The following is a 15,142-nucleotide window of genomic DNA, read 5'->3' on the forward strand; positions in this document are numbered from 1 at the left end:
TACCAAAGTTCAGATTTCTGATGCTAGATTGTTTTGATAAAACTTTATCAAAATCATACACCTCTCTTAGATAGCTCACATGTGTGTCTAAACAATTTTAGAACTATGAAAAGGGATGCCGTAATCATAGTCTCAATTGTTTAGACCTTTGCCACTTCTCACAAGTCCATGTTAGTGTGGCGGTAAACCACACACGCTCCACTAACGACTTTGAGAATGCAAATATCGCAATTGCTATCTAGCTAAAATCTACTTAGTGAAAGTGTTTCCTCACCATCATTTTCATGAATCGGAGAGAAACCTTATGACAGTTAGATTTAATAGTGTATGTGTTCTTATCCATGTGCATTTGTCAAAACCATAATCACAAGACAAGGTTAGTGACAAATCCAAACTCATATTGATTAAACTTGTGCAATCTTAAATTCTTGCCACTTGGCAGCTCAGGTGCCTGCCATTGCTTCCAAGTAGTTGTGCAACCAATTGAGAACTCTCAGAACTCCTATGCAAAGCCAACTTGAATAGGCACAAAAATTTCAACACGATAGGTTATAAACCTCAAGTCGTGTGCTAGTGAAGGACTTTAGGTTTTATTCTTGATTAAGTCTTGAAACTTTCAAGAGCTTTAAGACTCCCACTGTCCTCTTGACATATAAGACTCCCTTGGTCAAATATTCAAGAGATAGTGCGGATTCTTTATCAAGACTAACACTTTACACAATTGGCCTAAGTTGGTCTCTGTTTTATCCAAAACATCACAACTTACCAATTTCAAATGTACAAGAGTAGATAACCTTTTACTCTTACATTTGACTAGTGTTAACAAACCCTCTTTAAGATATGTCACTCAAGTTACAATCTTGGAGTATGACTCTAAGAATTGTTTTGGAACGAAGTATGACAAATCTTTTTGATTTAACCATTTCAACAATTCATGACTCCTCTTCTTAGTCATAAGAATGCACTAAGATGACTTTAGAGGACCAATTGTGATATGGTATCTTAATCATTAAGATGATCATAAACATGATACTAAAGTACTCTCCCATCTTTTCAGATTTGAGAAACTTTTATCTTTCTGCCATACTTTGATTGTTCTTATTCGTTCTGTCTCACATTGAAACTTCTCCATTGCTACAGACTTATACTTAAACTTATAAGTATAACCATATTTACTGAACTTAAGTAAATCATGACGAATAGTCTTCTTGATCTTTTGTGGTGGACTTGACCACTGCACAAGAATGTGTACTCGATCCCTTAGTCATTTCCTTATTCACATAAGGAATTAGTCTTAATTTTCCAAGCTGAAAGTTCTCATTCATCATACTATACAACTTGCATGATTCCAAGTTTCGGTCCAATTGAACCTTGGGTGATGAGAATCTTTCCTTATTTGGTAATATTAGACACTACCACAACCGAAAGAATCAAATCCATTTTTCCAATATTGCTATCAATGGAATCTTATAAGCAACAACTTTTCACAAATGCCATTGTAAGGATACTTAAAATAAATAAAATCAAAACCTTTTTCTTTTATTTTAAAACTTTGCGGAAAAACTTATCCTTACAATCCATATGAAAACCTTGTTGTTATCTATGATGGGTTTTGAGCATTCTAACACTCCTAAGTGTACATGCAACCCTAAATACCTTGGATCTATGTTTTCTCTATTATACATGCAAATATGATTATCCAAGGTATTATCCTAACTAGCATACCAAAACATTGATACTAGGATACTAAAATAGATAGAATACATACCTTGTTGTTGTTGCTTGACTCCATGAAGCTTGAGAGCCTAGTGCCCTAAGTGTGACACCTCAAATGGTTCACACAACATCATGAACTCTTGGAATAACCATGAGAAGAAGACATACATGTTCAAATCGGCTAGCCCTCAAAATATGTATCACTAGTGCCAATTTCTTGAACTAAAGGGGTTCTTATATAGTGTGGCTATTAGGGTTACACCATGTAACTCATGACTTTACCCATTCCTTATGCTCCATGGGTTTTAACCTCCATGGAGTATCCATGGATCACCACATGGGTTAAACCCAACATAAAGGAATCTTGGATCATAAGGCCACATATATAAGAATGAATGATTTACACAATCAATCCCCATATATTTAATTAGTCTCTTTTTGATCACTAAATTAAGTCCAAATTAATTCTTTATCAATACTAATTAAATAACATGATTTCATATTAATATATTAGAACTTATAATATATTAATATGTCACAAAATGTCTTTTCCTCATAAACGGTCTATCCAAATGTTCCGATGCCATGCAACCCAAATGGACCATGCCGAGTCGGGTCGAGTACATACCAATTATAGTTATGGACTTAGACACTAATCCAACAGTCTCCCACTTGGATAAGTCTAAAACTATTATTGCGTATTACTTCAGGAACCAACTGGCAATCGTAGCTCTCAAAAGCCGCTGTCGAACTCTGACCTTGTAGATGAACTCTGTCCTTTGTCAATGACTTGTCCATTAGATAAGGGATCATATATTCCTCCATTCTAGATATCATATGGACTGAGACATGGATTATAATTATTCTCTCTGTCCATTTGTTGTTTCCCGATTTCCGATTTATGACGACTGACTAATTGAACAAATCAAATCAGTCCTGGCTCGGCCGAGCACTTCCATTTGTCATCATCAAATCATCGAGGGGCCCACAGATATTGCTTTTATCCCGAAGGTAAAAGGAATGGATAAACTTCGACTCATATGGCTTGTTTTACTACTTGTTGAATCATACACAAAGGCATGTTTTATAACACCGAGTTACCGAATGCGTTTTCGTGCAATCAATGTACAACCAACTCATAGTAACAACTCATATTTCTAGGTTTGAAGAATATAAGATATTATCGTCTCATGATCACTCGTGATAAAATCCATGAAGTGATTCCAATGAGCGCGGGTTGAATCCAATACTCAGAACTTATGAGCACTCATGAGTGTTGTACCCCTTGTCCAACATCTTAGACCTCTACAAGCCAACCCATGACAGTCTTGATTCATATCTACTTCCAACATATGACCGACTGTGGATAGTTTGAATAACTTAGTCAATCAGGAAGAACGACCTAGTTATTCTGGAAGTCAAAACATGCAAAATGAAACACAATAATAATAGAATCTAATATGGTATCAAAACCTATGAACATAAATAAAACACCTTTTATTTATCACCATATGATTACACATTATTCATTGTATACTGTTTCAGCTATCAACTTTATTCTTGAATTTAAAACAATAGTTGTCCCATGCTCCAAGCATGTACACTATGTTTTCTAAACACTAGTCATGCCATACACCAAGTATGCATACTATGTTTGTCTATGATCTTCACTTTGTGAATTAGATCAATTGAACATAACTCCAATGATCCTCTTTCACAGTCCCAAATCCTAACTGCAAATGCAAGAATTCCAAATTCATGCCATTTACTGAAATCTGTTAGATTCTAAACTTATATGCATTGATCCTCCTGTAATGATTATGCACAGAGTCAGAAAGACTTGACAACAACCATTACAGAGCATTCCAAGGAGATCAACTCCTTGGAAACATCCTTCTTGCATTAAGTTTCCTAATCTTACGCAGATTGAATAATTTCCAACTTTGAAACATTTCCATATTCCATTTTGACTATCACTTCTGAACAAGAGTTGCCTCCTTACAGATTATGTCAATATGGTCCTTCCAGAATTAACACTATACTTCCAACTGTCCTTGAGCAACCAATCTTTGGTAAACCTTAGATTGTCCTCGACAATTGCTTAATCCTTTTAGTCATATCCAGTTCTAGACCTTTTCCCTTCTTAATGCCCCAGGCATTTGGAAAATTTTAGAAAGGATAAATATAGCACATGTATGACACCCAATATGAAATATTAAGGCTAGGACCCAACAAACTATTTTATAACTTAGAAGAGGGATGCCGTAATCCAAGCTATAAAATATTTGAAGGTAGGTGAATGACGATTCACCAATTTCCACCATGAAAAACGAAATAATTTATTAGGTTTTAATTGGATTTGAAAGTCCTAGATCTTTGAGATTCATTGAACTGTTCAAAGGCATGTTTCAATCTCGAGTGTGCCCTTCAGGTTTTGTGACTGGGATGCCGAGGATCACAAAACAAGGTGTGAATAACCATGCAAATATACTTGGTACCCTTAATATTTACCCCTTAATTAGTGTGCCGGTTAACCACACACGCTCCACCGATACTATGATAAATATTAAGTTACCCTTTGCCTACCTTGTTAAGTCCAGGTTAGTGTGCCGGTTAACCACACACGCTCCACTAACGACTTAAGCAAAGTGCAAAGTGTAATTTCATGGGTTAGCACCAAATTCATATTTTCCTAAGTAACTAAGATTGGGTATTAATAAGAGTTTAGTTACTTAGTATTTATCATTAATACTTTTAATGAAAGGTGAATTATAGTCCTTGTCCTACCCGTTCGGCTAACGACCCTCCACCAGTCAAGGAAGCGGTGGGTGAGAGTGGACACCCATTAAACTGCCATTTTATAGGCAGTAACCTTATACCCCCCTTATAGACCGGCTTCGTGAATGAGGCCTACTAACGGTAAGACTGACTTTACTCTTATAATATATATAAATATTATTAACTTATAATATTATAAAGTATAAGGGTTGAATTTTAACTTTTAAAATTCTAAGGGCTAACTTGGAATTAAAGTATTCATAAGTGAAAACTTTTCAAATTCCAAAACTTGAGGGCAAGTTTTGAAACTATTCAAAACTAATTAATTCCATAACTTATGAGTTTAAAGTAGTTTTAATTAAAAAAAAAACTCTTCAAGTTCCATAACTTGAGGACAAGTTATGGAAGACTTTAAACTAATTAATAAAAAAAAATAACTTTTTTTTATTGTAACTTATGGAACTAATTAAGGTTACACTTTTTTTTTTAGTTTAATGAAGAGACTCTTGAACCTCCATAACTTGAGGACAAGTTATGGAGTCATAAAACCATTTAATTAGAACTAGACTCTTCACTTTGTAACCTTTGCCAACTTTTATGAGTTTTATGATTCTTAAATGTGACTTTTCATATAACTTGAGGACAAGTTACAAAAACACACTTTGGAATCAACTCTTAGATTAAAATGGATTGAAAACAACTATTTCACACAGCTTTTCTATTAATCTAAGAACCTCATAAGAACAAGATAATTCAAATCATCAATCTTCAAGAAATTAGCATGAACATACAAACTAATACAAATCTTGAAATTATGACAATTATCTTAGAAATTGGATTAGCATGAACATTACCACATCAAAAACAAGTTTACAAAAACATCTTAGGGTAATGTTCCTAGTCCAATTTCAGCCAAAACAATCGAATATATGCATCCAACTCGATTTTTCAGCTACTTTTGCAAGTATAACAAGCAAAAAAAACCAGGCTCTGATACCACTGTTGGGTTATGAGCATTCTAACACTCCTAAGTGTACATGCAACCCTAAATACCTTGGATCTATGTTTTCTTTATTATACATACAATTATGAACATCCAAGGTATTATCCTAATCTAGCATACAAAATAATAAATATAACAAGATAGAATACATACCTCTTTGATGTAGAATGTCTTCATGAAGTTTGAGTGCCTAGTGCCCCAAGTGTGACACCTCAAATGGTTCACACAACACCAAATACACTTGGAATAACTTGAGAGAAACTTGAACACTCCTTGAAATCGTCTAGCCCTCACACTCACACATTAGTGCCCGATTTCTTGAGCCATGGGATTCTTTTATATGGTGGCTATTAGGGTTACACCATGTAACTCATAACTTTACCCATTCCTTATGCTCCATGGATTTAAACCTCCATGGAGTATCCATGGGTCACCCCATGGACTTAGTCCAACATAAGGAATCTTGGATCACAAGCCCACATATATAAGAATGAATGATTTACACAATCAACCCATATATTTAATTAGTCTCCTTTTGATCACTTAATTAATTCCAAATTAATTCTTGATCAATACTAATTAAATAATCTTATTAATATATATTAGAACTTATAATATATTAACCAACCTTAAGTGTTATTTCTCTCATTATAGTCTATCCAAATGCATGATGCCATGCAACCTAAATGGACCATGCCGGGTCGGGTCAAGTCTTACCAATTATAGTTATGGACTTAGACATTAATCTAACAAATCTATCACACAAGCTCTCAACATGTCTTCCAGCGTCTGAATGGTTCTCTTGCTTTGCCCATCAGTCTGGGGATGGTACGCTGTACTCATGTCGAGTTTGGTTCCCAAGGACTTTTGTAGTGATTGCCAAAACCGTGAGGTAAATCTACTATCTCTATCGGAAATAATGGATATTGGCACACCATGCAATCGTACAATCTCTTTTATGTACGTCCTAGTTAACTTCTCCATTTTGTCGGTTTCTTTTATTTGCAGGAAGTGTGCGGATTTGGTTAATCTGTCGACGATTACCCAAATGGTGTCATAACCACCCGTTGTCTTGGGCAAGTTTGTCACACCCCAAAACCAGGAACGGCGGAAACGTTCTGGGGCGGAGGACGTCATGTGCAGTATCATAACAATGCAAAGTAGTAAATAAGCAACAACATCATCCATTGCATTAATAGTATAATTTCATACATGTGTGTTCTTTCATTATAATAAGACACCAAAAATGAATCAAAATAAAAGACGAGTCTTGAACATGCTCCGTCTTCTCAAAACCTGGTCGACTGTACCTGTCTACTGATGACCTGAGAATACAAGTTATTTTGAAAGAGTTGATCAGCATTTAAGCTGGTGAGTTCATAAGTATTTTAGTGTCAATGTTTGTATAAGTTTGATGAAAATGTTTGTAAATGTTCAATGTAAATGTTTGTATATGTTTGAAAACTCCTAGAAAATCCTATATTTTCTACTAGTATAAAAAGTAGTCTCCTACCAAGACTCGACTGTTTTGTATGTTTGTTTCTTTGTAAAAGTGGAAGCTTTTCCCAAATATGACTATCATTACCATAATATAGTTTTATATTACCCCTTATGTGAGAAGATCACAATTTGAATATAATGGGAAAATGTATGTGTACTGCAGTATTATTTGTATTAACTACTGAAGTAGTAACTACCTTAAACCCAAAAGGTTTATATTAGGTAAAATGTGATGAGGTTGTTACCATACTAAACCGACTATAACACGACGATGAAAGACGTCGGAAGAAATGACGTTTGGCACCCGTAGACTTGCAAGTCCCACTGTAGCGAACAAGAAGGTGTAGGATAGTCAATCCAGTATACATCTATACGCAAACTCACGCTCTCCCTCCAAGAGATTCTGGTTACAAAACGTGACATAACGAAATGGTCGATGTGTCATGAAGTAGTATCTCACATTATGTTATCTCTGAATCTTGTTATAGTATACTTGTTATAGTAATAGTATTCTATGTATAGTATTCTCGGTATAGTATCCTTTGTATAGTATTCTCTGTTATAGTATTCTCTGTCTAGTATTCTTTGTTATAGTATTCTTTGTTATAGTATTCTCTGTTATAGTATTCTCTGTTATAGTATTCTCTGTTATAGTATTTGTATATGGTAGTATTCTCCTAAACTATACCTATTACAGTTTACTAGTAATTTCTATAGTTTGAATGAATGAAGGTATGCCTTCGCTACCCAAAGGTACTGAACTGATTGATAGTATTTATTTTTATATCTACATATGTATACATAATATATAACTGATATTTAAACGACATTCAGACAAATAACCGATACTCTCAGGCCACATCCAAACAAGGAAAAGGAAATAAAGCGAGTTATCAGTACTAAGTCCTTTAAACATTACTTATATAACTATACATATATAGACATGCATTTGACAATATATAAGTTTAAAAAGAAGTTTTGTAAAACATTTGAAGAGTTTAATAATAAATATTGATGACTTGATGTCAATTTATAAAACTATTTAAAAGCAGTTGGATTGATAAAACAGTTTGAAAGTATAAGAAATCCTTTGTTTGAAACACAGTTTGAAGTGTATGAAATCCTTTGTTTCAAACATAGTTATAAATCACATGTGATTGATTATATAACTAACATGTTTTCTACTTGTATTCCCCCCATAAAAGCATTTAAAATCATTTAAAAGATAGATTAAGGGGTATGAATTCACCTGATGTGAGTGATGCGAATGTAAGATCGGTAAAGGATGCTAAGTGTCAAGTGAAGACTTGAGCACACACGGATCCTATTTAACATATAATGACACATATATGCTTACAATTAGTGATTAAACAACTAATTAAGCAAGTATAGACACCCTAGAACATGGAAAACACTTTGATTCAAGTGTTATAAGTACTAAAGGGTTGCATCTAAGGGGTGTATGGCCTCACATTGGAGTTTACAGCCAAGATGACCTTAACACATGAGTTTACGGCCATGAGCTTATGGCCCAATGAGTTTACGGCCGTAAACTCATGGTAATTGGTACCATTTTGATGTTTAAGGTCCTATACTCAAGTTGGAAGTGTTCTAGACCTAGTTTCAAGGCTTAGGAAGGTGTTGTGGCAACTTTGCACCCAACATTAGGGTTTACGGCCCAAGGAGATTTCCTTGGCCGTAAACACCTTTTGATCTTGTTTTCTTGATGTTTTCTAGGTGTAAACTAAGTGATTCAAGCATATAACAAGCTAAGGCAAGAGTACTTACAATATAGAAGCTTGTAAGGGTGTTTAAGGTTCAAGAACACTAGTGTGTGTTCTTGGTGTTCTTGGTGAAATGAAGAACACTTGAAGATCTAATCAAAAGAAGAGATTTCATGTATAAAATTGTGTGTATTCACTAGATATGGAAGGATATCAAGTTGAAAATGGAAATATTACTTACTATATTGAAGATTGGAATGAAAGTTCTTGATGATACTTGAGAGTAAACCCGAGTTCTAGGCTTGAAAGTGTGATATTGAATGAAAATGGCCAAGATTTCATATATATATGTATGGAGTTTACGGCCACCATGAGTATACGGCCGTAAACCCATGGTCTCATGGCCGTAAACTCCTCATTTGAGGGTTTAAAGCATGATTGGTGGTTTGAAACTTTTGTTGACCCATTCTAGTATTTGATCCTTTGATGTACTAAGCTCAGAATGCCCAAACAGACTCAACACAATGCTAAAAGTTAGCAGAAGCAAGTTGGACTTTGATTGAAATGTAGGGTTTGTATAAGATAGAAATTTCGAGTTGTCACAAACTTAATTATGAAATCCATAGTTATCCACTCCCACTTCCATTCGGGTATTTCTGGTTGTTGTAATAAAACCGAAGGCTTCTGGTATTCTACCTTGACTTTGGCGCAAGTCAGGCACTTTCCTACATAGGTAGCAATTTCTGCTTTCATGTTTGGCCACCAATAAAGTTTCTTGAGATCTAGGTACATCTTATCTGAACCGGGATGAACAGAGTATCGAGTCTTGTGTGCTTCGTTCATGGCAACGTCTCTGTACCCACCGAACGTCAGTGTCCAGATTTGATTCATGAAATAACGAACTTCGTCACCCTTAACTTCCAAGTTTTTATCCATTCCTCTTAAGGCTTCACCTGTCATATTCTCGAGTTTCAAGGCTTCTAGCTGAGCCTCTTTGATCTGTGTGGACAGGTGTGTATGGATGGTCATAGTTAAAGACGTTACTCGGCGGCCCGAGTACTCTTTTCGACTAAGGGCATCTGCTACTACATTGGCTTTGCCTGGATGATAGCGAATCTCACATTCGTAATCATTGAGTAGTTCTACCCATCGTCGTTGCCTCATGTTAAGTTCTTTTTTTATCGAAGATGTGTTGGAGGCTTTTGTGGTCCGTGAAAACTATGCATTTCGTACCATAAAGGTAATGCCTCCAGATCTTTAGAGCAAAAACTACTGCTCCCAGTTCGAGGTCGTGTGTGGTATAGTTAACTTCGTGGTTCTTAAGCTGTCTTGAGGCATAGGAAATGACCTTTCCTCGTTGCATAAGAACGCAACCTAACCCTTGCTTAGACGCATCACAGCAAACTACAAAATATTCCGTCCCTTCTAGGAGGGACAAGATTGGGGCGCTGCATAGGGCTCGCTTTAGTGTCTGGAAAGCAGTTTCTTGTTTCTCCTCCCAGTTGAATAATACGCCCTTTTGAGTCAAGGAGGTGAGTGGCTTTGCAATTTTGGAGAAGTTTTGAATAAACCTTCTGTAATAGCCAGCGAGGCCTAGAAATTGACGAATTTCTATTGGAGTTCTTGGGGTCGCCCAGTTTTCGATAGCTTTGATTTTGGAGGGATCCACATGTATCCCTTCCTCGCTGACCACGTGACCTAGGAAATCCACCTTTCGAATCCAGAATTCGCACTTCGAGAACTTCGCTTACAACTTCTCTTCCCTTAATGTTTCCAGGACTTGTCGTAAGTGTTGGCTATGTTCTTCCTTACTTTGGGAATAGACTAGTTTATTGTCAATGAAAACTATTATAAATTTGTCTAAGTAAGGGCGGCACACACGGTTCATCAGGTCCATAAACACCGCGGGTGCATTTGTTAAACCGAAGGGCATCACTACGAATTCATAGTGACCGTAGCGAGTTCTGAATGCGGTCTTAGGAATATCTTCCTCCTTGACTCGTAGCTGATGGTATCCTAATCTTAGGTCGATCTTTGAGAGGAAACTTGCTCCTTGAAGTTGATCGAAGAGATCACCGATTCGAGGTAAAGGGTATTGATTTTTGATAGTGAGTTTATTTAATTCCCGGTAGTCTATGCACATGCGGAACGATCCATCTTTCTTCTTCACGAACAAGACCGGTGCTCCCCAAGGCGAGAAGTTTGGTCTGATGAATCCTTTATTTTGTAGTTCGTTTAGTTGACTGGATAGTTCCTGCATTTATGTAGGTGCTAAACGGTACGGGGATTTGGCTACGGGGGTAGCTCCGGGAATCAAGTCGATTCTGAACTCGACTTGGCGTTCAGGAGGAACTCCTGGGAGATCTTTGGGGAATATGTCGGGGAAGTTACAGACTTCGGGGATATCTTTGATATCTTTTACTTCTTGTTTCTTATCTACCACGTGAGCTAAGAAGGCACAATATTCTTTGCGAAGATACTTTTGAGCCTTGACACAAGAAATGATTTGAAGGTTCGTGTCGGGTTTGTCGCCATAAATGACGAGGGTTTCGCTACTTGGAAAATTAAGGCGAATGGCTTTTTCGTAACATAGGATATCAGCACGGTGAGGACTTAACCAATCCATGCCAATGATGACGTCGAAAATTTTTATTGTGACCGGCATCAAGTCGATTTGGAAAGATTAGTTATTTAGAGTGAGGGTACATCCTATGTATATGACGTTAGTGCTCTCTGCCTTTCCGTTCGCCATTTCTACAGTGAAACTTTTCTCAGCACCACTATCGAAAAGAATGCATGCATATGAATTATTGAGGAGAAACGTACTGGTAACCACGGTAGGATCTGCTATTGCTTCTTCGTGACCTATTGCCAATTCTCTTACTACACCGCCAACATTCCATGCTTTTGGGCAATCTCTCTTGAAGTGCCCCGTTTCACCACACCGGAACAAGCCTGGCTTACTCCAACGCCGGGGACTTGGGTGATTGGTTGTGTCGGTGCCTTACAGAATCGGGCGATGTGCCCCTTCCTGTTGCAGTTTTTGCAGTGCATTTTCTGACTAACTCTGGTGTGATGGAAGTTGCACTTGTTACACTTTTGAAGTTTTCCAGCATATCGATTGGGGGGTTCTGGAGTAGCAGGAACAGTAGTAGGAACAGTAGCAGCGTGGACTGCCACAACTTGTTGCTTCTTTGCGGACTCTTGCGACGATTGGCCCTTACTTTTGTTCCAAAATTTCTTTTTGTTGCCACCTGCTTTGGGTTGATCGGGAATGACTGTCATGAAGCCTTGGCGGACTCCTTGATCCACGAGTGTTTGTGCCAGGCGTTTGGCACTGTCAAAAGTAAGTGGATTTGTAGCTATCACGTTTCATTGGATTTGGGGAGATAGTCCCCAGATGTACCGTTCCACTTTATTACTTTCCGGAGTGACCATCCCGGGACATAATATAGCCAGGTCACTAAATCTGGCAGTGTATGCTGCAATGTCGGAGTCCTTCATCGTCAGCCTCCAGAGTTCTTGCTCTAGCTTTTGCACTTCGCCCCTCGGGCAGTATTCTGCTAGCATCAGAATCTTTAGGTCTTCCCAGTTCACGGAGTTGGTTATTGGGAGAGTCAATGATTTGACATAACCGTTCCATCAAGAAAGGGCTTTATCCATGAATGTGCATGCTGCAAATTTGACTTTGCTAGCTTCAGGTGTAACACCCCGACTCCCAGGTATATAACTTTACATTTTTATGTCCGTCTCAGAAGATCTACTCGATGAGTTGGTGTCTAGACTCGTCGAGTAGGGACGCGTTTGGCCACGTGGCTTAAGTGACCAACTCGATGAGTCGGTGAACCCGACTCGACGAGTTGGAGTTGGAATGAGAAACCCTAATCCCCGGGGTTTTGCACCCTATTTAAGGGTCACTTGCCCCCTTAGCCTCCCTTACAGCCCCCTTGTGAGTCCAGAAACCCTAAGTCGCTGCTTACACTTCATTTTGGTATGATATTAAGCTTGGAAGGTGGATTATGGTGGGATGAGCTTGAAGTACAAGAAGTTGGAGCAAAGAGAGGCTGTGGATCCGAGTTCTACTTCATCTCAGCATCATTTTGAAGGTAACAAGTTGTTACCTTAACTCTCCATTAGCTAGATCTCTTGTTTCATGGGTTTAGAACCCTTTTTAGGGTATTGTGGTGGTATTTCGGATTTGGGGAAAGATATGAGGTTGCAACTTCAGATCTGGACCGCTTTAGCCCCTTATTGTCATAAAGTCTTAGCCTTTGTCAAGCTTTAGTCCTCCCATTGTCTTAAGCTTCTTCTTTAGATTGGTTTGGGCTATAAATACGTTGCATGCACGTAAAGTTTGCAACTTTACGTGATAACTAGGCGCTAGGAGGCTAGATCTACCATTTCGAGCTTTGGAATGGCTCGAAAACATATGGACAAGAAAGGGACTGCATGAACTCGGTGAGTCAGATAAGGAACTCGGCGACTTGGGAAGGGTTTTCCCGTTGTTTGGTTTCTGCATGGACTCGACGAGTCAGCAGAGGACTCGACGGGTCAGTTAGGGTTTTCCCGACTTCTGGACACGCATAGACTCGACGAGTTGGTCAGACACTCGGCGAGTCAGTGAAGGTTTTTATGACCTTCTGAACTCTTAAGGAACTCGACGAGTTTCTAGATGCACTCGACGAGTTGAGTCAACATGGGTTGTTGACTTTGACTTGGACCAAGGGTTGATCAGTTTGACCTTTGGGTATTTTGGTAATTTGGGAATTTATGGAAGGGAGTCACCGATGGTTGTATGTGTTGGTCTTGGAGCTACATTTGGAGGAGTTTGACTTTATCACTTCGAGCTACTTGCAAGGTGAGTTCTCCTCACTATATCAACAGGGTCTAAGGCACCAATGTCGACCCTTATCGGATTTGATCCGAGTTTATTGCATGATATGCTTATTGATTTACATCCTGGTAGTTAGGATGGTGATATGCTTAGTGACCTGGTTAGGCCGGTATGCTGGTATATAGGATGATGCTATGTTAGTAACCGGTTAGGTCTGTATTCTGGTTATAGGATGTTGCTATGATTGATGACCTGTTAGATCGGTTTGACTGTTATATATGCTAGCGTATGATATTATCTGCACATGTTTATTTGATTGGGGGATTGGGTTGAGGCGGTCATGCTTTGTGCTGAAGGCCAACACACCCAGGGCGGTCCGGATATACTACATGCCCAGGAGGGCATGTTGGTCAGACCGAAGGCCTGGCGAGCGGTGCGTATAGGCTGTAGGCCCTGCGAGGCGGTCCAGATGTGCCGAAGGCTTGGAGAGCGGTCCAGATAGGCTGAAGGCCTGCGAGGCAGTCCAGTCAGGCTGAAGGCTCATTATGCATTTTGTTCGTTATTATGTTATTATGTTATTTATATGTTTTATGGCGTTGGTATTTTGGGGGTAACTCACTAAGCCTTCGAGCTTACATTTATCAATTATTGTTCTAGGTACTTTTGATGATCGCGAGAAGGCGAAGGCGTGATCGTACAGCTCCTCATATTTCATGATTGTATGATTTGATTATGGGAAACTCTGACATTATACTATTTTGGAAACAAGTTTTGTAATAATCGTTGGTTTTGAAAATGTTTTAAAAAGTTTAAATTTGGCATGATTTTTATGGGTGTTACAAGTTGGTATCAGAGCCTTGGTTTGAGTGAATTGCAGGAAACACTCGCGTGTCTCCAGTCTCAAACTGAGGACAAGATTGTAAAACGATTTTCTTAAAATGTTTTCAAAATAATAAAGGAGGATGCAAGTCTACGATCAGTCGGAGCTCACGGATAGACCCCAAAATGCCTTACGGATTATTTGATTATGTGATATGTTAGAACAACATGCTAGTACTAGGCTAGGTATCTTCAGGAATTGCATGATAGAATTGCCTGGTTATATGATGCTTGATAGCCTAGGGTTTTCCTTATATGATATTGACATCATTACTGTAGTTGCTTAGTGTATGCATTGCGGCTGTACATAATTAAGATCTTATAGCCTGAGAATGTTTCGTTTGGCCTTATTTCCTGTTCTTGTTTGATGAAGGGCTTAGGATAGGATTAGGTATTCAAAAGTCTATAGGGTCCAGCGTTATAAATGGCTAGCATACACGAGTGCTGCAGGGTTGGTAGAAGTTTCATGGAGGGGTTGTTTGGATGAGTCCGCCGGTTATGAGATATTTAGCCCTCCTCTAGGGGTGACGACTGAGCGAATGCCATGCTGATGTATAGTTTTAGGGCATTGTGATAATACTTGAGACAAATATGGGTAGGTGTGGAAAGTAGTATGGGCCCGTATTACTGAAAGCACGTAGCAAGGAAGTCACAACCCCTAGGGTTTAGGTTGGGAGTTGGTTCCCGGATTGTTATGTGGAATATCTG

Source organism: Lactuca virosa, chromosome 2, assembly GCF_052849685.1.
Source record: "Lactuca virosa cultivar CGN04683 chromosome 2, Lactuca_virosa_CGN04683_v6, whole genome shotgun sequence".
NCBI classification, from domain to species: domain Eukaryota; kingdom Viridiplantae; phylum Streptophyta; class Magnoliopsida; order Asterales; family Asteraceae; genus Lactuca; species Lactuca virosa.